This window comes from Mustela lutreola, chromosome 2 (assembly GCF_030435805.1).
Source record: "Mustela lutreola isolate mMusLut2 chromosome 2, mMusLut2.pri, whole genome shotgun sequence".
NCBI classification, from domain to species: Eukaryota; Metazoa; Chordata; class Mammalia; order Carnivora; family Mustelidae; genus Mustela; species Mustela lutreola.
In genome coordinates this window covers 9,607,186-9,630,342 of record NC_081291.1, presented here as the reverse complement: position 1 = coordinate 9,630,342, position 23,157 = coordinate 9,607,186, and the positions used below count along the sequence as shown (strand labels likewise).

Below are 23,157 nucleotides of genomic sequence, written 5' to 3'. Positions count from 1 at the left end.
GTCCCCGCTGAGCAAGGAACCCAACATGGGTCTTAATCCCAGAACCCTGGGATCATGACCTGAACCAAAGGCAGATGCTTAACTGACTGAACCACCTAGGCATCCCCCACATCTGCATTTTCCTTGAATCCTTGTCCTGAACGTGAATGAAGAAATAGTGTTGGAAAAGCCATAAAATTCCACCTTGTACCATTTAGAGGAGGGGAGATATGAGAATCTTTGGCTGTCAAGGGACAAGTGCAACCTCTTTTATCACTCACACACAAGGCAGGTGATGAAACGCAAACATCAGCCTGAGATACGAAGAGACTGTTCTATAAAGATGTCAAACTCGGGCCAAGGGATGTCCTGTAGGGCCAAGGAAAGAGGAGGGAAATCAGCCAGTCTGGGAAAGGGGCAGGAAGGGAGCTGAATTCTAACTCTGGGGACCTCAACTCTGTTTGCTCAAACATAAAGTGGAATATCTTGGCTCTGCTCGTGGGAATGAATGCTGTGAATGCCATAAATGAATTTGTAAAACATTTTGAGTAAGAAAAGAGAATGCTGTGGGCTGGGAAGGGCATTCCAGAATCATGGTGCAGCTTTTGGGGATAAGGGCAGAATGATTAAGGAGGAGGCAGGATCTATGCTTCAGGAAGTTCTTGACATAAAGTTGAAGCCCATATCCCTGCTATTGGCACACACACGGATCCTATTTCTAAGGTCAAGGGCCTCTTAGTTTGGGGACTTGGGGCAAGTCATTAACTACTGTATGGCTCAATTTCATTAGCTAAAGATGGAAATAATGACCCTTAATTTGTTGGAGAGGTTTCACGGGATAATGTTGGGAAGGCACTTAGCATGATGCCTGGTCCTTCTAGATTCTGTGTGTGGTGAATTGGCTTAGCAAATAGGCTCCCCCCCTGACTTTTGCATTGTGTAAATAAAATTTTTTTTAAAAAATTTGTATTTATTTCTTTGAGAGAGAGAGAGAGCACAAGCAGGGGAAGGAGCAGAAGGAGAAGGAGACTCCCCAGTGAGCAGAGAGCCTGACGTGGGTCTGGATCCCAAGATCCCAGGATCACGACCTGAGCTGAAAGCAGACGCTTAACCGACTGAGCCAACCAGGTGCCCCTTACACTGTATAAATTAATTGATGTTTATCAAAGTTTAAATGAGAAAACAAGTACTTAAAAAAAAGATTTTATTTATTTATTTGACAGACAGGGATCACAAGTAGGCAAAGAGGCAGGCAGAGAGAGAGGGAAGGAATCAGGCTCCCTGCTGAGCAGAGAGCCCAATGCAGGGGTGGGGGGTGGGGGGGCCCAATCCCAGAACCCTGGGATCATGACCTGAGCCGGAGGCAGAGGCTTTAACCCATTGAGTCACCCAGGCGCCCCAGAAAACCAGTACTTTTAACTTTTGGTCTTCTGCATTGAGGACACCTTGAGGTTGAGTTACTGTTTCCATTCATGATAGTAAACATTGTTCTGTAGGAGAAATGGCCCCGAAGAAAAGAATTGTATCCAGGATGTCACCTGTAAGACCATGATTAGGACAAATTAAAATTTTTTGAAAATGTGTGGGAGTTAGGTTTGATATAACTGTTATGTTGAGATAACTGAAATATGAAAGGGTTGGAGTTCCCCTACCTGTATCACCCTCTGGGACAAATACAGATTTTTACTACAGATGATTCTTCACCTTAAGGAATCATTGTCTAGGGGTGCCTGGGTGGCTCAGTGGGTTAAACCTCTGCCTTTGGCTCGGATCATAATCTTAGGGTCCTGGGATGGAGCCCCTGCATTGGGCTCTCTGCTCAGCAGGGAGCCTGCTTCCCCCTTTCTCTGGCTGCCTCTCCGCCTACTTGTGATCTCTCTCTCTCTCTGTTAAATAAATAAAATCTTAAAAAAAAAGAAGTAATTGTCCAAAAGAAATGAGTACTATTGACATTTTTTAAGAGGAAGTCTGTCCCTTTGTTGCTTCTGTGATGGATTCTAGTAAAAACACACATAAAAATGCTAAGAAACAGGATCTGACCCCTTGGGATAGAAGGCATCAGCACGAAGTTTGCTTGTGAATTTCCATTCCCAAATGACATTTCTTCATTGCATCCACCTGTTTGGCGTTGTGTGTGTTAAGGTGATGTTTCCAAACAGCAAACGCAAGCATAGGGAGCAAACTTCTGGGATAAGACCAGGGGCAACATGGCAAGGGCGGTGTGCAGGAATCAGGTTTGGGGAACACAGAAAAGCCCCTACCTCCACCCCCACCCTCTGTCCTGTATAATAAGGACACCAACGGGTGTCTCTGGTGTCTCTGGCCAAGTGTTGTCTCTGGCCACCAACAGCACGTGTAAATACAGCCCACCAGAAAGGCACTGCTCACACATAGCAGACCCAATGAGGCAGGAGATGCTTTGTCCAATGAGTACTGCTGAGGGTAAGAGAAAAAAGGTGTGAAATGAGGGGAAGGGGCAAAAAGAGAGGGAAATGTCTGTATATTTCCTGAGAAAGAGAAAGAGATTCTTTCTCTTCTTTCTTCTTTCCTTTCCTTTCCTCCTTCTCTCTCTTTCTCTCTCTCTCTTTCTTTTTAAGATCTTAAAGATTTTGTTTATCTATTTGACAGAGAGAGAGAGAGAGAGAGAGGGATAATGAGAGCAGGAATACAAGCAGAGGGGAGTGGGAGTGAGAGAAGTAGGCTTCCCGTAGAGCAGGGAGCCCTGGGATCATGACCGGAACCCAAGGCAGACGCTAAACAACCCAGGCGCCTTCACCAATACTTTGTAGAACATAGTCTCAAACTCCAAGCAAAAATGTTTAGATCGTCTTTATTCATTACTTACCCAAACAAGCCAGGTATTCTTCGTTCCTTCATTCATTTGACAAGTATTTATTGAGTGTTACTAGGTATCTAACATTGTTCTAAGCATGTATGCAAATCCGTCTTTTTTTTTCCCTCCTGAGCTTACATTCTGGTGGGTTCAGGTTGGATTGTCCTGGGCAGACCATTCTCTAGGAATAGGATCTCAATTCCTTATTTCAAGTTCCTGTTCTTTGCGGAGAGGACATAGAATTTTCTGAGCTATTACCCCAACCCGGCCACTGCAGAGTGCATAGAAAGGCAGGTGGGTGCTGAAGAGAATTAACTCAAGGGCTGATCTATGTCTTTTTGTACGAATCCTACTAGGTCAGAATAATTTATGTGGATGCTTGGGACATTCCTATAATTTAGCAGCACATCATGGACCATTTTACAAGGCCGGTGTTTAATTTCATTTTATTTTTCCTCACGGAAACACCAGGGTGTCTGGTGCTTAAATACCACAATTTCCCACAAACAAGCCCCTGCCACTGGCGTGTTAAACACCACCATAATTTACTTGTTAGAATCAGGAATAATACTAAATTTGTCTGAGTGGTAACAACAACCTGGAAAAACTGACTCTGAAAGATGTGTCTGAGGGTCCCAGCCTGGAGGCTGAGAGAAGTAACAAAAGACATTAGAGTCTGAAGAGGACACTGGGAGGGAGGTGGGTGACCTTAATAACTCCAAGGAGTGCGAGGGGAGGGGAAGATCTTGTCAGAATCTGAGCACTTCAAGGGTCGCCTGGGTGGCTTCATGGGTTAAGGTTCCGACTCTTGATTTCAGTTTAGGTCATAGTCTTGGGTCCTGGGATTGAGCTCAGGGTCAGGCTCTGTGCTCAGCAGGGAGTCTGCTTGTCTCTCTGCCCTCCTGCCCCCACCCCCCAGCTTGGGCATCCTCTCTCTAATAGATAAAATCTTAAGAAAGAAAGAAAAAAAAAAAAAAGAATCTGAGTGCTTCCAGGTCCTTAGAAATCATCTCACTATTTTCATCTGACAGAGGGGAAAAAATGAGTCCAAGGAGGTTAAGTGACAAAGCCATGGGGCCTGTAATGGCAGAAATAAGGACAGACCCAAGGTTTCCTGTCTTGGCCAGTGCTTGGTTTGCTCAGTTGAACTGTCCATCCACTGTTTCATAAACTCCAATTGGACAACTAGTTTCCAGAAAATCTGGCTATTTTAAGAATCTGCCTAGGTGCCTGGGTGGCTCAGTGGATTAAAGCCTCTGCTTTCAGCTCAGCTCATGATCTCAAGGTCCTGGGATCGAGCCCCACATCAGGGTCTCTGCTCAGTGGGGAGTCTGCTTCTGTCTTCTCTCTGCCTGCCTCTCTGCCTACTTGTGATTTCTCTCTGTCAAATAAATAAATAAATTCTTAAAAAAAAAATCTGCCTATCATTTAGAGAGAATTAATATGGCATATACTTCAGAGCACAGAACAATGGTGAGAGAATTTAAAATCTATTTAGTGAAAACTGACAAATATATCTTTTTGATTTTTGGCTCTGGTCAGTGGTTCTCAACTGGGTTCTTGCCCCCCCCCCGCAGGGGACATCTGGCAGTGTCTGGAGATACTTTGGGTTGGTTGTGACATTTGAGGGTTGTAGCTCTCATGGCATCTAGTGAGTAGAGGCTGGATAAACTCCTAAACACGAACAGTGCACAGGACAGCCCCACTCCTGCCCCCCAAAGAATGATCTGGCCTTAAATGCCGCTAGTACTGATGTTGAGAAACTCTGCAGTAGAGGCACGAAACCCAGAATGGAAGTTCGGGTTGGAAGACTGGGTAGCCTGCCTTGACCATGGTGGGGGATGCCAAGTGGGCTGAAAAATTTGCCAGCAAAGGCACTGATTCAAAGGTTAGCATCTTTGGGCTCCTAAATCCAACACTGTCCCCATCCTGATAATGGTCCAGATGGTGTACAGTCATTCTGGGCTGCTTTTTCCTGCTCTTCTTCTCCCCACCCCTGCTAAACCACAAAGGCTCACCCCAGATTCTCCAGTCGGGTTACCCTAAGGTGGGCATCTTCCCTTCCTAGTCCTGCCAGGCACCTGCTGAATCCCTTGGGTGGGCCCCTTCACTTTTCTAGGCCTCAGTTTCCTTCCCTGTAAAATGGGGAGAATGATAACACCCACCTCTTAGGGCTGTTTTAGGAGAGCACTTCACCCCATCACTCCCGCTACAAAGGCCTCGCGAGCGCTCCCCACGGAGGCCGCCTGGCTCTCAATTTTCTAAATCTTCAGCTTCTGAGAGAGGGGCTGTGAACCCACCTTCTACAAATGGGGAAACTGAGGCTGGGGGAGGGGCTACCGAACTGGAGCACTTTCTCCTATCTTTGAGGGAAGGGGCCGGGCTAGAAGGCGGGCGGGGGTTGTTCTCCAGAGCTCTCCGAAAGGCGCTCAGCACCAAGGTTGGGGGGGTGTAGACGAGCTTCTCCCTCCCGGGGCCCTGAAATCCCACTTCCCGGCTGGGCTAGGCTCCCGGCGGCGGGGGCGGGGACAGCCTGGCTGGGAGCTAGCCTGGCTGGGTCCAAGGCGCATGCGCGCACGCCTGAGGCTCAGCCCTGGCGTCGGGCCCGGTTGTCCGGGCAACCGGGGCGGGGCCAAAAAGCCCCTGAGTCCCTTTGGTTCGTTAATGGTCGGTCTTTGGCCCAAACTCTGTGAAACTTCTTCCGGTTGTTCATCGTCCCCTCGTTCATTCACTTCCAACTGGGGAAAGGTTGATTTCCTATCCCCAGGAGCATCTGCAGCTAATTAAATGATAACGGGAGGGGGGGGGGCGGATCCCGGCCAGGATTAGGGCAGGTGGAGACCACTTTAAGAACTTCCAGAGTCCATCCCATTCACCTTCACATGTCACTTTTTCTTTCCTTTTCTGCCTTTGAGTACTCTATAATTTATTTACGGCATCTATAATTTATCTGACTTCTCCGGCCAGATCGTGCTTAGACCAAATCACGAATCTGAATTTTGCAGAAATGACTCAGTGGTGACTAACTCCATTAGGAAAGCAGTCTCTGCAAAGAAGTTCATAGCAGAATTTCTTTAAATAGAAAACATCCTCAGTGCCTGACAACTACTCACTTTATATAAAATTCATTTAGATACAAGACCTCTCCCTCAACCTGACTGAGGGTTGTGCCTGGCCGAGAGAACGGGAATCCGTCAGGATTTCAGGGGCTGAAATCCAGGGTAGCTATGTTTCCCAAGTTGGAGGACAGTGCACCTTCTAGCTGGTGTCTTAGAGTGGGTGCCTTTTTCTGTTTGCATTAAGTTGGGAAGTTTCTGTATGTGCCTTGCTGCACATAATTTCACAATAACCGGTTGCTTGGCTTCAGGCTTTACGGAATGCTTATAACAACCTTTTTAAATGTCATTCCACTTAATGCATGTCACAGGTTTCATGTGGACCCAAATCTTCCGTTAAAAGCAAACACAGTGCAAAGGGGTGGGTATTAATTCTCTTTCTCAGCTCTACCAGGTCTTCTGGGGCCTCAGATTCCTTTCATCTTATTGTTCCTCTGTCCCCTAGGGGTTGTCCTCATCTACGTGGTAAAAGCTTGTTTGCCTCCGTTTCCAAGTTCAAACCAACAGAAAGGGAGAGGAGGAAGTTAGGGCAAATAGCTTGTGTTTAAGGAGATGACCTCCAACTTTCTCATGTGTTTGCTGGGATCACATCGACTCAAACATAGTTACGTAGTCACACCTGGCTGCAAGGGTTCCTGGGAAATGTACTTTCCAGCTGGGGCTCATGCATTCCGCCCCCAATCTAAAATCCAGGAAGTCCTATTACTAAATAGAATAAAGAGATAGTGAATTGGGGGGGGCAGTTCACCATTGTAAGCCCCTTGAAGATGAATACTGGGTCATCGTGGTTTTTGAAGAAACACAGCAGACATATTTTGTGCTTGGCTTTTGGTTGAGGAGGAAGGGTCCTGTTATAATTGATGAGCAGCACTGCATAGTGGAGAAGCTGGGATTTAAACCTTGCCTGTGCCACTTACTGACTGACTGTGTTGATCCCAAATTATATCACCACTCAGCATCAGTTTTTCTAATCTGCAAAATGGCTCACATACCGGCTCTTCACAGGGTACAGTGAGGGTAAATGGGGAGAAACACGTGAAACTCATAGCACAGTGCTCAGAACTTGTGATCCTTGCACCACCTTACCCTTAGCTATGGTTAAAATATTTTACCTGTTCCTTCACAAATACACTCTTATTCCAGGAAGTTGCACAAAAGCATATAGCTAGAGGGAAAACAGGCAAGAGTGTTGAAATCTTAGTGTCAACACCTTATTCCTATTAGAAAAATATGTGGAAACCATGTCTATCATTTAATCTGTTGCAAGCAAGCGACTGTTAATGTTAAAGGAAATAAAATTAAAATGCTATTATAAAAACTGATACAAACATCAGACAAACCAATTTGAGGTATTAATAGTCTACAAAATATATCACAAATAATCTTTTTTTTTTCTTTTTTAGATTTTATTTATTTGAGAGAGAGAGAAGAGAGAGCATAGGAGCGGGGAGCAGTGGGGAAGGGCAAAGGGAGAAGCAGACTCACCACTGAGCAGGGAGCCAGACACAGACTTGATCCCAGGATCCGAGATCATGACCTGAGCTGAAGGCAGTTGCCTAACGGACTGGGTCACCCAGGGGCCCCTGTTACCGGCAATCTTAAAATAAGAAAAAAACTAAGGAACTGCCACAGAGTGCAGGAGACTCTCCTTACAGTCTGCAGCAACTCTTCTGAAAATCAAGTGATTCAAAGTAACAATTTTCAAAAAAGTGATACACAGAGGGCTTCTGAGTGGCTCAGTCCTTAAGAGTCGGCCTTCTGCTCAGGTCATGATCCCAGGGTTCTGGGATCGAGCCCTGCATCGGGCCCCCTACTCCACAGGAAGCCTGCTTCTCCCTCTCCCGTTCCCCCTGCTGTGTTCCCTCTATCGCTGTATCTCTCCCTGTCAAATAAAATCTTACAAAAAATTATACACAGGTTTGAATTTATTCAATTATTGCCTCTTACCCCCCTTTTGGCAAAGATGGCAGCTGTCTTCCAAAAATTTGTTTCTGTTTGCTTTCCTTCCATAATGATGGACCTGTTGCTGCTTACCTCGCTGGTGGCCGTGGGACACCCGTCTCTCCAGTGGAAAATGAGCAGGGGTGAGTAAGATGTGCCATGTCTGGTTGTGGCCTTCAAAACACCAGGTATAATGCTCCTCTGTGCTTTCTTTCCTTTTTCTGGAGCTAGAATCACAGGTATCCCCCCAGGCCAGCACTAGTCCTGCAGTGGGGACAGTGTCCTTGGTGACAGCTTTTATGAGTTGCATTGTGTCCCTCCAAAAGATAAGCTGAAGTCCTCATCCCTGGTACCCGTGAATGTGACTGTAATTTTGTGATCTAAAAAGTGTATATTTGGTTTATGTCCCCGGTTCCTGGCACAGAGTTGGGTTTTTTGTTTTTGTTTTTTACCTCTCTCTCTCTCTCTCTCTCTCTTTTTTTAAGATTTTATTTATTTATTTGAGAGAGAGACAGTGAGAGAGAGCATGAGCGAGAAGAAGGTCAGAGAGAGAAGCAGACTCCCCCTGGAGCTGGGAGCCCGATGCGGGACTCGATCCCAGAACTCTGGGACCATGACCTGAGCTGAAGGTAGTCGTCCAATCAACTGAGCCACCCAGGGGTCCCTGGCACGGCGCTCTTAAAACCCTTACAACTTCCTGAGTGATAGCGGTGATAGAAGCATCTCTTGTTAGAATATTGGGTTTTAGTTCCTCGTACTTGACACGAGACCCATCTAAGACTGGTGGAATCTCCAGAGTGATGAGAGTCTTTTTTAATCTAATGAGGTGACTGGGGGCCGGGGGGCCCTAGGTAGCTTCAGGGTGGGGGGTGGTTGCCAGAAAGACCAGCCACATGATTAGAGAGAGGGTTGGAACTTTCATCTTCATCCTTCTTAATTCTGGGGAAGGAGGAGGGGCAGGAGGTTGAGGCCATTACCAATGGCCAGTGATTTAATCCCTCATGTTTACGTCATGAAACCTCCATAAAACCCCCTACATTATGGGGTTTGGAGAGCTCCCAGGTTGGTGAGCACATGCGGGTACCAAGACGGCGGTGCCGCCTAACTCCACAGGACATAGCCCCTGCCCTTGGAACCCTTCCAGAATTCACCGTGTGTACCTCTTCATCTGTGCTCATTTATAGCCATGATATCCTTTATAGTCAACCAGTAATAGTAACTAAATCGTTTTCCCCGAGTCATATGAGCTGTTCCAGCAAATTACTGACCCAAGTAGGGCACTGCAGGAACTCCTAACTTCTAGACGGCTTTTCAGAAGTATGGGAAGCTTGGGACTTGTGATTGGCATCCAAAGTGGGGACAGTCTTGTGACACTGAGCCCTTAACTCATGGGGTCTGACGCAAATTCTGGGTAGTTAGTGTCAGAATTCATTTGAATCGTTGGACACCCAGTTGGTGTCCGAAGAATCGGAAAATTGGTTGGAGGTGTGGGAACCCCCTCCCCCACCTTGGTAGTGACCTTATTTGGAAATAGGGGCTTTGCACATATCATCAAGTTAAGAAGAGGTCTTTAAGAGGAGGGCTCTAGTCCAATATGACCGGTATCCTTGTAACAAGAAGACGTTACGGAGACAAATGAGAGAAGAAGGCCATGTGGAGCCGGAGGTAGAGGTTGGAGTGGATGTGGAGGGAACCTCTGGGGCCACCAGGAGTGGAAAGAGCCCAGGAAGGATCCTCCCCTACAGCTTTTGGAGGGAGCATGGCCCTGCCAGCACCTTGACTTCAGACTCTTGGCCTCCAGAACTGTGAGAGAAATTTCTCATGTTTTAAGCCATCTAGTACATGGCCCTCTGTTAAAGAAGCCCTAGGAGTTGAACACTGTAGCAGAGCAAGGAGATGGAAAGAACATGGGCCCCACGGGACCAGAGGGGCACAGCACACACCCCTGCCTCATACATCTGAGGGCCATCACCTGACATAGGTGGATACGTCTATGTTCTTCAGTTTTTTTTTTTTTTTTAAAGATTTTATTTACTTATTTGTGTGAGAGAGGGTGAGAAAGAGAGAGAGAGAGAGAGATCATGAGCAGGGGGAGGGGTAAGGGAGAAGCAGACTCCCTGCCAAGCAGGGAGTCCCATGTGGGACTCGATCCCAGGACCCTGGAATAATGACCTGAGCCAAAGGCAGACGCTTAAACAACTGAGCCCCCCAGCCACCCACTTCTGTGTTCTTTAAACTGCCCTGTTTCGGGGGTGTCTGTTATAGCAACTTAGTGTTTCTCTTTCCTTCTCTCCTCCCTCCTGCACTCCCTCCCTTCCTTTCTTTCTTGGCTTGTTAATGAACTTCTTAACACCGAACACGGAACTTTCTGTCTCCATCTGTTTTGGAAAGTGAACTTTCTCTTCTCTTGGAATATCCCTCATTTACTATACTCTAGCTTTGCCACTGACTGCTTCTGAGTGTTGCTTTCGAGGGAGAGTTGTAGAAATTGTAACAGATACATGTGACAGAGTTGGCATTGGGCAACACCAATCAGAGTACCCGTTTCTTACTTTTTTTTGGAGGTGGGGGGAAGGTCTCAGAGAAAACAGCATGAATCAACCTCAATTATTTGTAAGTAAAATTAGATAGTTTCAAGCTGTCACTTTTCTCTGCTTTACACACGTTATTCAAATAAGTTGGCAGAAGAAGGCTGTTTGGGTTCGTATTAGGGAGCTATGGGGATATAAAACTGGGTCTAAGTAGGTGAAATTTAAAACGGAAAATCCTTTAACTGTTAGAGGTGGGCTAGTGTGGTCGTCAGGAGGGCACATTCTGGTGCTGGGCCATCACCTGGCCAGTGCTTTATCTCTTCCATTTCCTGGCTGTGTGACCTTGGGAGAGCTCCTTAACTTCTCTGTGCCTTGTTTTCCTCATGGGGTGCCAAAGAAAAGTCCCACGGGGGCAATTTTTTATAAAAAAGGTTTTATTTATTCATTTAACAGAGAGATCACAAGTAGGCAGAGAGGCAGGAGAGAGGGGGAGGTAGGCTCCCTGCCAAGCAGAGAGCCCAATGCGGGGCTCAATCCCAGGACCCTGAGATCATGACCTGGGCTGAAGGCAGAGGCTTAACCCAAAAAGCCATGCAGGCACCCACATGGGGGCAATGTTAAACAGGCAAAGAAGACTTTATTCAAGAGTACTGCAATCAGGGAGGGCGGAAAAATTTGAACTTGACTCCTGATACAGTAGGGGAAGTTGGGGATTTATAGCCAATGGGCAAGGTAGAGGAATCAGTGGTTGGACAGTTACTAGGAGGAACTCTGTTAAGTGTCAAGGGTCAGGGCATTCTTACTAAATTGGGCTCAGCAGGACAAGGACAAGGCCTGGACAGGAAGAGAGCTTCGAGAAACCTCCCCACAGTTTGGTAAGGGAGTGGTCCTCGCCAGACGTAACCCCAAGGAGTAGGAGGAAGAGAGCTGGGAGACTGACCAGGAAGGAAAAGCCAGGGCGTCTGGGTGGCTCAGTTGTTTGGGTGACTGCCTTTTGGCTCGGGTCATGATCCTGGAGTCCCGGGATCGGGTCCCGCATCGGGCTCCCTGCTGGGCAGGGAGTCTGCTTCTCCTGCTGACCTCTCTCCTCTCATGCTTTTTCTCTCATTCTCTCTGTCTCACTCTCAAGTAAATAAATAGAATCTTAAAAAAAAAAAAAAAAAAAGGAGGAGGAAAAGCCAAGAGAAGGTGTGCTACTGGGGTCACTGCTGTGTGTCACAGGACAAAGATTTCTCCCAACAGTAGAGCCGTAGGGAGAGCTCAACCAGACACTTGAAAACTGGAGCCGCAAACTTTTGTCCACTGGATCACATTCTCCATTGGTTGAGGGTTGAGACCTGGAGGCTTTCTTTTTAAACTCCCTGTTTTGAAATAATTTTACATTTATGGGAAAGGTCCAAGGATAAGTCCAGAGAGATCAGCACACTCTTTAACCCAGTTGCCCATGTGTTAACATCTTACGTAACCAGAGAACATTTCTCGAAACCAAGAAATCTACCTTGGGGTAATGCGACTAACTAAACTAGGGACCTTCTTAAGAATTTGCCAGCTTTCCCACTAGTGTCCTCTATCTCCTGTACCTGGTCCAGGAGCCCACCCAGGACACCACGTTTCACTTAGCTGTCACATCTGCTTGTCTCTGCTGGTCCATGGAATGCCTTCAGGCTTTACTGATCTTAATATTTTTGAAGCGTTCTGACCATGTATATTGTAGAATTTCCCTCCTGATGTTTTTCTCACAATTATATTGAGGTTGTGCCCTCCCCCCCCCCCTTTTTTTTTTTTACTACAACTGCTTGCAGAAATAGGACCCCAGTTTTATACCTGGAAAATCAGTTTTAAAAATTGCGATAAAATAGATATAACATAAAATTGACCGTTTTAACAATTTTTAAGTGTCCAGTTCGGCCGTATGAAGTCTCAGTGTCGTGCAGTGGTACCCGCCATCCATCTCCAGGACTCTTGTCAATGGAAACTCTGTCCCTGTGAAACACATATTCCCCGTCCCCTCCCCACCGCCAGCCTCTGGCATCCACTGCCTATTTTTTTTGTCTTTAAAATACAAGGACCCAAATCCCATGCTCGAGGGCTCTGCCCTCCTGACCTAATCACCTCCTAAAGCCCTCACCTCTGTCATCATGTTGGGAGTTAGTTTTCAACAGGCCCATTTTGGGGAGACACATCTGGTGAACAGCAGTCTGCTTGAATATATCCTACTAGGAGACATGCTCTATGCCGATGTGATCTGCAATCTGTACACCCACTTTCTTTAGTCCCCACTTTTAAGCTGCCCTGTGGAGCTGGAAGGGGTGGTAGGAACTGGGTATCCATGTGGTGTAGACTTGAGATGTGATACTGTCACCAAGAGGTGACTCAGAGCTTGTAGGAACTGTCCCCTTACGCTGAAAGCCAAGGGGGCTGAGGGGAAGGGACATGGGTCACCAGAGGGTCTGCTGCGACAGAGATAATGATGAAACAGCCCACCAGCTCATGGTACGGTCAAGTTGAAATGGGTTTAGGCAGTGCTTGGTACAGAGCAAGCCCTCGTTGGGAGTTAGCCAGTGCCACGAATATCCAACTTCAGGCAGTGCCTCTCAGATCCTCAAACAGGGGACGCCACCAACTTTCCCGGTGGCAGCACCCTTATTGCTGGGCAGATCCCAAGACCAAGGAAGCTAAGCAGTCACAGTAACACCCAGACCAAACCGAGAAATAATTCAGAAATAACAGAAGTAAAATGATTGACGCTCTAGGATCTAGAAGGGTCCAAGTTTCTGCTCTGGCCTGGTTGTAGAGTGTATTCTCCACACAGCAGCCAGAGGGAGCCTTTGTTTTTCCTTTTCAGCAAAGTTTTCAAATTTGTAGGGTTTCTTTTTTCTTTCTTTTTTTTTTTTACTTTAAAAATAAAAAACCAGAATTCACAAAACATAAAATTAACCAGTTAAAGATGAAAAATCCAATGGCACTGAGGACGTTGACAGTGTTGTGTAACCACCACCTCTATCTAATTCCAGAACATTTTTAAAAAAAGATTTTATCTATTTATTTGACAGAGAGAGATCACAAGTAGGCAGAGAGGCAGGCAGAGAGAGAGGAAGGGAAGCAGGCCCCCCACCAAGCAGAGAGCCCAATGCGGACTCGATCCCAGGACCCCGAGATCATGACCCAAGCCGAAGGCAGTGGCTCAACCCACTGAGCCACCCAGGCACCCTAATTCCAGAACATTTTTATCACCCCAAAAGAAAACCCTGCTCTCAGGAAACAGTCTGAATGCCATAACCAGAACCCCTATAGTTATAGGGGTTCCCCGAAGGTGTTGTATGCATAGGGTTGGGGTTGCATCTTTTGCCATGCCCTAATACTACTACTCAACTTTGCTTTTCTCCCACTTCTCACTTAAGTGCAAACTGAGCAAGTAATTAATTAAATTACCCATTCATTTGTTTGTGGACAGTCATTTATTTTGCACAGGCAGTGGACCAGATGGTGAAGACACAGGGATGGAAAAACTTGCCCTTGCCCTCAAGGTAGTTACACTTGATAGAGGAAACAGATGAAGCAATTAAAACATGGTATATACCAGAGGCCGGCTAACTGTGGCTCTAGGGCCAAAATTGGCCCCCCACCCATGCTTGTAAATAAAGTTTTATTGGAACACAGCCATGTTCATTTATTTATGTATTGTCTGGTTACTTTCACACTGCAAGGGCAGAGTTGAATCACTGTGACAGAGACCATCTGGCTCCAAAAGCTGAAAATATTTACTCCCCGGACCTTTAAAGAAAAAGACTTGCCAACTCTTGGTATATATATAACTATGGCAAATTTAAAGCGTGGACAGAAAGCCTTGGAGACTGAGAAGGGGCAGTTAGCTGGAGGTGGGAAGAACTGCAGGGGTAGGAAAAGCTTTCAGTGCTAAAACTTAGGTCCATAAATACATAAGTCTGAAGTATACCTCTTGATGAATTTTTACACATGTACATACCCATGTAATCACCACCAAGATCAAAACAGAGGATTATCTGCAGCCCCCAGGAGGCTCTTGAAACCTTTCGTGTAAGCCACATTCTGCTTAAGTCATGCGTTTCATCCAGTATTTCACTCTCAGGCTGCTGCTGTGTCGTCCCAGTTTGCCTGCCCTCCTGCTGCCTGGAATCGCACTGGTGGAAAGGATGCTCTCGCCTGGAAAGGATGCTCTTGCCTGCAAAGGCTCAGAGTCCCTGCGGTTCTCACAACGCAAACTCAGAGCCGTGCTGGGACTCCAGCACAAGGCGCCCACAGGAGGGCACAGGAGATCTGTCCTGGTTGCCGGATTTTCAGCCGCTGCTTCAGGAGGAAAACTTGGACTTATCCCTTCCTTCCAACTGGCTCCAGGAGTGTGAATTTCTTCACCACCCTTACCTGGATGACCACGAGGATGATGATGGTGATGATGATTTTACATTTTGTTTGGAAGTAATCTCAGACTTATGAAGACATTGCAAAAATAGTGCAAGGAGTTCCATTCATGGGCATATACCCCACAAAGTTGGAAGCAAGTATATTGGAAAGAAAAACGGGTACATAAATGTTCACAGCAGCGTTATTCACCATAGCTGAAAGGTGGGAATGCCCTTCAATGAACGAACAAAATGTAGGAGATCATAGAATGGAGTGGAATGTTATTCAGCCATGGACACAGGCTATAATGTGAATGGATCTTGAAAACATTGGCGGGGGGTTGGTGAAAGAAGTCAGACTCGAGGATTCTCTTTATAAGAAATGTCTAAAGTAGGAAAATCTACTGAGACAGAGTAGAAATAGTGGTTGCCAGGGGCTGGGGGAGGTGGGGATGGGGAGTGACCGCTTCATGGTTCCAGGTCTTCCTTTGGGATGATGGAAATGTCCTGGAACTAGATAGAGACAATGGTTGCACAATGTTGTGCATGTACTACATGACTTGTGCACTCGGAGCTGGTTAATTTTGTTATGTGAGTTTCCCCTCAGTAAGATAAAAAAGACAGCATGAAGAATTCCCATATATTGTTTACCTCCATAAAATGGTAACCTCCTATAAAATGGTAACCTCCTATAAAACTAAACTATGATACTCAGAATCAGGAAATTAATATTGATGAGATACTCATATCTAGTGGACAGACTGGTTCAATCCCAGTATTGTCTAAGAAAACTTGGCTAAGGTGGTGTCTACTAGGTCTCTCCACTGTGAAGTTTGTAACATACTGATGGTCTTGCAGAGAAGGAGAGATGCTTTGAGATTTTGCAAATATCCCATTTCTCATTAAACTTCTGATCGCTAATTTTAGCATCTACTGATGGTTCTTGCCTGAAACAATGTTTCCTTTCTACCGTTTTTTTTTTTTTTTTTTTAAGAGATTTATTTATTTATTTGAGAGAGAGAGTGAGCAAGTGAGAGGGCGAGCATGAGCTGGGGAGGGGTAGAGGGAGAGAATCCCAGACTCTCAGCTGAGCACGGAGCTGACTCCGGGGTCCACCCATCACTCTGAGATCACGGCCAGAGCAGAAATAGGAGTTGGATGCCCAACTGACTGAGCCACTCAGGTGCCCCTGTTTTTTCTTTACTTCTTCTTCTTCTTCTTCTTCTTCTTCTTCTTCTTCTTCTTCTTCTTCTTCTTCTTCTTCTTCTTTTTTTTATTGTGGTAAAATTTACATAACATAGAATAAACCACTGAAAACCATTTTTAGGGTATAGTTCAGTGGCATGAAGTACACTCATGTTGTCATGTAGCCATTACCACTATCCATTCCCCAGAGCTTTGCCATCTTCCAGATCTAAAGCGCTTTTCTTGTGAAATGCTGACTTCCCTTCCTGGCTCCCTCCCCCTGGCATCCGCAGTTCTCCCTCCTGTCTGTATGAATTTGACTCCTCTAGGGACCTCATGTAGGTGGTATCATGCAAGGTTTGTCCTTTTGTGTCTGGCTTATTTTACTTATACCTGGATTTAAATTTATTATTTTTTTAAGCAGATAAGTTATATTTTTATTCCCTTGGAATGAATACAGGTGGGATGGGTTGGCCCCTAGGTATGAATTCATATTATGAAAATTTCTCATATTTTTTCCGTGTCTCCTTAGCAACGCTGTTCTCTTCATTATCTCCAATCCCTCTACCCACATGCTGGAAGAACAGAAAAGACAGGTAGAAATAGAGGGAGCCCATTTATATGCTCTCTCTGTAAATTTGAATTAGCTCACTATTTTCAGAATAGAACTAAACGCTTCTCCTTTTGCCCTGGGAAGGGATTTGAAATGGCTTTCGTGGGCACCTGACTGGCTCGGTCGGTTATGTGACTGGCTTCTGCTCGGGTCATGATCTCAGGGTCCTGGGATCAAGCCCCACATCGGGCTCTCTGCTCAGTGGGAAGCCTGCTTCTCCCTCTGCCTCCGCTGCTCCCCCTGCTTATGCTCTGTCTCTCTCTCAAATAAGTAAATAAAAAATCTTAAAAAAATGAAATGGCATTCTTTCCCCCAAATACCTTTTTATTTGCTTGTCTCATTATGATGGTTACTTGTGATCTTTCCATGGCATTTGACGTTATGATCACTCCTTACCTTTAAAAGTATTCTTTTCTTTCTTTCTTTCTTTCTTTTTTAAGATTTTATTTATTTATTTGACAGACAGAGATCACAAGTAGGCAGAGAGGCAGGCAGAGAGAGAGGGGGAAGCAGGCTCCCTGCCAAGCAGAGAGCCTGATGTGGGGCTTGATCCCAGGGCCCTGGATCATGACCTGAGCCAAAGGCAGACACTTTAACCCACTGAGCCACCCAGGCACCCCTAAAGTCTTCTTTTCAAAGGACAAATCAGATAAAGGGTATCCTTTATCTATATCCAAGTATCCTTTATCTATACCTAGTATCCAAAATCTATAAAGAACTTATCAGACTCAACACCCAAAGAACAAATAATCCAGGGACACCTGGGTGGCTCAGTTGGTTAAGCCACTGCCTTCGGCTCAGGTCATGATCCCAGAGTCCTGGGATCGAGTCCCGCATCGGGCTCCTTGCTCAGTGGGGAGCCTGCTTCTCTCTCTGCCTCTGCCTGCCGCTCTGCCTGCTTGTGTTCTCCCGCACTCATTCTCTCTCTCTCTCTCTGACAAATAAATAAATAAAATCTTTAAAAAAAAAAAAAAAAAAAAAAAAAAAAAAAAAAAAAAAAAAGAACAAATAATCCAATCAAGGAATGGGCAGAGGACATGAACAGACATTTCTGCAAAGAAGACATCCAGATGGCCAACAGACACATGAAAAAGTGCTCCACATCACTCGGCATCAGGGAAATACAAATCAAAACCACAAAGAGATACCACCTCACACCAGTCAGAATGGTTAAAATTAACAAGTCAGGAAATGACAGATGCTGGCAAGGATGTGGAGAAAGGGGAACACTTCTACACTGTTGATGGGAGTGCAAGCTGGTGCAGCCACTCTGGAAAACAGCATGGAGGTTCCTCAAAAAGTTGAAAATAGACCCAGCAATCGCACTACTGAGTTTTTACCCTAAAGATACAAATATAGTGATCTGAAGGGGCACATGCACCTGGATGTTTATAGCAGCCATGTCCACAATAGCCAAACCATGGAAAGAACCAAGATGTCATCAAGAGATGAATGGGTAAAGAAGATGTGGTATATATACCACATCTTGGGAATATATACAATGGAATACTATGCAGCCATCAAAAGAAATGAAATCTTGCCATTTGTGATGATGTGGATGGAACTAGAGGGTATTATGCTAAGTGAAATAAGTCAATCAGAGAAAGACAATTATCATATAATGTCCCTGATATGAGGAAGTTGAAAGGCAACGTGGAGGGTTTCAGGGGTAGGAAAGGAATAAATGATACAAGACGGGATGGGGAGGGAGACAAACCATAAGAGACTCAATCTCACAGAACAAACTGAGGGTTGCAAGGGGGAGAAGGGTAGGGAGAGGGTGGTTGGGTTATGGACATTAGGGAGGGTATGTGCTATGGTGAGTGCTGTGAAATGCGTAAACCTGGCGATTCACAGACCTGTACCCCTGGGGCTAATAATACACTATATGTTAATAAAAAATTAAAAAATAATTTAAAATATTATAATTTTAAAATAATGAATGTGAACCAAATTTATAAAAACATATTTTTTATAAAAAATTATTAAAAAATTAAAAAAGTATTCTATTTCCACCGTGGAGGTCCCTTAAAAAATTAATAATAGAACTACTTTCCAATCAAGTAATCACACTACTGCTCATTTAACCAAATAATACAAAAATGTTAAATTGAAGAGATACATGCACCCGTATATTTGTGCAGCATTACTTAACATAGCCAAACTCTGCAGTCAGCCCAACTGTCCATCAACTGATGAACAGATAAAGAAGATGTGGTATAGATACACAATGGACCATTACTCAGCCATAAAAAAGAATGAAATCTGCTGTTTGCAACAACAACGTTGTTGGATGGGCCTAGAACGTCTAATGCCAGTCAGAGAAAGACAAATACCATGTGATCTCACCTATATGTGGAATTTAAGAAACAAGACAAATGAACAAGAGGGAAAAAAAGAGAGAGAGAGAACCCAAAACCAAACTCTTAGCTCTAGAGAACACAGTGGTGGTTACCAGACGGGAGTTTGGTGGGGATGCGTGATCCGGTGGAGGGGATTCTGAGTGCAGTTACCATGGTGAGCACTGGGTGTTGCATAGAAGTGATGAATCACTGTACTGTACCCCTGAAACCAATATTGCCCTATATGTTACCCACACGGGAATTAAAATAAAAAATACAAAAATAAAACAAAAGCATTCTCTTCTATTGTGTCTTAGTTTCCCTTTGCTGACAGTTTATTTGGTAAGTGGTTTCAGGAAGCAGTAGGGGAGTTGACAGAGGGAGGCAGGTTAGGAGGGAAAGTTAATATGGGGAGTATTATTGAGTCAGTTCCCACTGGGGGTACCTGGTAAGGACACATTCACCATGGCCATTGGCGGGATGGGGCAGAGTCTCATTCACTGACTCTTCTCTCTCTCTCTCTCTTTTTTTTTAAGATTTTATTTATTTATCTGACCGAGTTGGAGAGAGAGAGGGAGAGTACAAGTGGGGTGAAGGGCAGAGAGAGAAGCAGACTCCCCACTGAGCAGAGAGCCCCATGCGGGACTCGATCCTGGGACTCCTGGTTCAGGGCCTGAGCCACAGGCAGACGCTTAACCAACTGAACCAGGGGGCGAACTCATTCACTGACTCATTCTCCACTGGCTCTGTGTTCCCGCAGGGGGCCTGGATCCCCTCTTGCCTCTGGCCGCACCTACATGGAGAGTAGGCTTCCGAGGCTTCAGAAAAGCTTTGAGGCAGAAACAGGAGCTGCCTCAGAGTGCCCTGAGGCGGGAGGCATGGCGGACGCGCAGAACTTCTGCATGGTGATGTTCTGCCATTTTTGGGCTGAAATCGGAGGTGAGCCAAGAGGCCAGGACATGGGACCAAAAAGGGCCTGGCTCAGCATTTCAACTTACTATCTGTGCAGGGTTGAAGAGCGTCCCCTCAAAAGTCGTGTGCCCCTGGAATCTCAGTATGTGACCTTAGAAACAAGGTCTTTGCATATGTGATTCATTAAGAGGAAGCCATTGTGAGTCAGGACGAGCTTTTATTTGTGACAGTTCTCCGGAGAAACAACTCATAGGCCCCAGTCCATAGCCGTCCTCACTTCTCTCTCTCTACGAATAGAGAGAAATCTATCAACAAATATCTGTATCTATATAGGAAGACATATATTATAAGGTGTTGTCTCACATGGTTATGGAGGCTGAGAAGTCCATGATCCGCCATCTTCAAGGAGACCCAGGAGCTCCCCATGTGGCGTTGGTCAAATTCCTGAGCCCCCGACAGCCAACGTGTGTGTTCCAGTCTGGGGCTGAAGTCCTGAGAACGAGGAGCACAGAGGGTGGATGTCCCAGCTCAAATGGTCAGGCAGAGAGAGGGAAAGAGCAAATGAATCCCCCCCTTACTCCAATTTTTGCAGTTGGGACTTGGTTGCTGCTGGTGAGGGTCCGCTGGGTGGCCTTGACTCACCCTCAAGCTTCTCTCTGCAGTTGGGTTCAGCTCTATTCTACCTGTGTCTATTCTGGGGCCTGGGCCAAAGGAGTAGCTCTCCCCAAGATGGTAATGGACAGGAGAGGGCAGTTGGAAACTCTCTCTAGAGGTCTAGGCTGAAACTGACACAGGGATTCCTTTACTACATTTCATTGACTGAAGCTGGTCGTGTGACCCAAGGTCAGGGTGTACTAACTATGTCTTTTTTTTTTTTTTTTTTTTTAATTTATTTGACAGAGATTACAGGTAGGCAGAAAGGCAGGCAGAGAGAGAGGAAGGAAAGCAGGCTCCTTGCTGAGCAGAGAGCCCAATGCAGGGCTCCATCCCAGGAAAGCAGAAGCTTTAACCCACTGAGCCACCCAGGCGCCCCTAACCATGTCTTTTATTGTCTGTATTGTGATGCTCTGACATCTGGGGTCTTGCTGACCTGGGAGGGACTGCACCTCCCAGGCTTAGCCTATTCCTGGAGATAGTAAACAGTTTGCACCTAAATGCACCTTTCATAGGCAAACCAACCAACCCGGAGCTCACATCCCAGCCCCCCTGCTCTGACCACCAGCCCTAATCACCACCTCAGGGGCAGGTATCAGACAAGAAGGGGCAGCCCCAATGTCCCTCAACCTGCTGAAGTTATTCAAACCTGCCAATCCCCAACCTTGCCTCACCTGTTTCTTCCCAGAAAAATCACAAGAAAGGCACCTGACCCGCTCATACCCTCCATGCCTCTGCCTCCTGGCTGACCCTGGGGCCTCCCCTCAACCCCCTGGTGCCTCCACCCGCACCCAATGCCTCGTGTGGCCCTGCTTGGCAGGTGTGCCCTCTCTTCCTGGAATCTTCAAGTAATAATTGTCTTGTCAGCAGGAATCATCTGATCTATCGGCCTTACTATACGTTAAGCTTTTTTTTACAAAGATTTTTTATTTATTTTATTAGGAAGAGAGGGACTCTGCATGAGCAGATGGGAGGGGCAGAGGAAGAGGGAGAAGCAGACTCTCTTCTGAGCAGGGAATCCTGGATCCTGAGATCACGACCTGAGCTGAAGGCAGACCCTTAATAGACTGAGCTACCCAAGCGTCCCTAAGCTTCCTCTTAATATGTAATATTTGAAAACACATGGGGCAGGGCCTCTGCCTCCAGTGAGCGACAACGGAAGCCCATGATTCAGAGTGTGGGTCGGGGGGAGGGATGAAGAAGTGAGACCAACAATTTAACCCACCAGTTCTCTTTCCCTCGCTGGACAGCAACGGGGAGAATCCTCTGTGATTTCCAAAGCTTAGCCTAACACCCAGAACACAAGCACCCTACACACGTAGGCCAAACAAATCAATTAATAATAGGAAGCCCGACCATCTCATGCCCTGGGAGACGCGGATCAGATGCCGTAACTTCGCAGACAGCTGAGAAAATGGGCTTGGTCCCCCAGCTGGGTGTTTTGACCCAGATACGGCAAGAGAGGAAAGGGTATATTTTCTTGCGTAGCTTCTGCTCCCTCTTGTCTTCCGTCTGCACTTGACATTCAATCACTCCAGGACATTACAGTCCCCAGCTGACATTTGTCTGGAATGATGTGAAAGGGCCTTCTGAAGAGCTGTCTTTGGGGATGTTGGCTGCATTGCCTCCGCACCTCTCAACTCCCTCCATTCAATCTGTTCTCACAAGGCAGAGAAATGTCTACCTATTGCCAGTGTTGTCTGGGGCTCCTGTTGCAGACGCCTCCACGTGGACATCCGTTTTGCTTCCTTTCCCCCACCCCACCACCCATCCTGACCCTCTTCCACTCCCCTCCCCTCCACTTGACTCAGGGCTCTGTCCCAGGACCCTGGAATCATGACCTGAGACAAGGCAGACGCTTTAACCCACGGAACCACCCAGGCGCCCCGACATTGATTCTCTTGAACAGTTAAGGTCAAGTATTTTGTAGACGACCCCTGGGTATGGGTTTGTCTGATGTTTCCTCCTGATATATGAAGGCACGTTTTGGGCAGGAACATAGTGGGAGTGGTTCTGTGCTCGCCTCTGGGCTTGATTGGAGGCTTGTTGGCTACTGTGTGTACTTGGGTTTTGTCTGAAATGGGTATCAGTGAAGTGCTAGTTTAACTATGAATCCAAAGAGCCCGATCTGGGAAGTTTACTGGAATGGGGGTTTGGTAACCTGCCAGGGACATTTAACTCAGTTGCTCTCAGCCTGGGGTGGCCTTTGGCCCCTGGGGACATTAGGCAAAGTGTGGAGACATTTTTAAATGTCAGGAATGGGGGTAAGGGGGAGGCGCTGGCATCTGGTGAGTGGAGGTCAGTGATGCTGTGAAAGTCCTATAATGGGCGGGCTGGCCCCCGCTGCAGAGAATGATTTGGAACCCCTAAGTGTTGAGGCTGAGAAACCCTGGTCTCTGATTATGTGAAACCTGCAGAGCTGTTTTTCCCCCAGGAAGGCCCAGGTGTGAATACTATTCCTTGATATTCCGGTTTAGTAAAAATACAGAAAGTTGGAGACTGAGGCCTATAAGGTCTGAGAGGGAGAGAATTCTAGAGGGTGGAGGAATGGGGTTTGGGCTCCAACAGGATACAACAGAGAGGAAAAAAAGAAATGAAAACCTATTCAAAGTAAAAAAGCCAACTTCGAGGCATTCCAAAGTTAGATATTCCAAACCAGGTCTTTAATTCAT

General features: G+C 46.2%; 1 long non-coding RNA gene across 2 annotated transcripts in view; it reads left to right on the top strand.

Annotated features, from left to right (window-relative positions):
- Positions 1–982: 982 nt before the first annotated feature.
- Positions 983–23,157, top strand: part of LOC131823609 (uncharacterized) — a 42,604-nt gene continuing 20,429 nt past the window's right edge. For both annotated transcript variants that reach the window (XR_009350610.1, XR_009350609.1), the window contains exons 1-2: positions 983–1,107; positions 7,997–8,012. This is a non-coding gene — a long non-coding RNA (uncharacterized LOC131823609). The remainder of the gene's footprint in view (positions 1,108–7,996; positions 8,013–23,157) is intronic.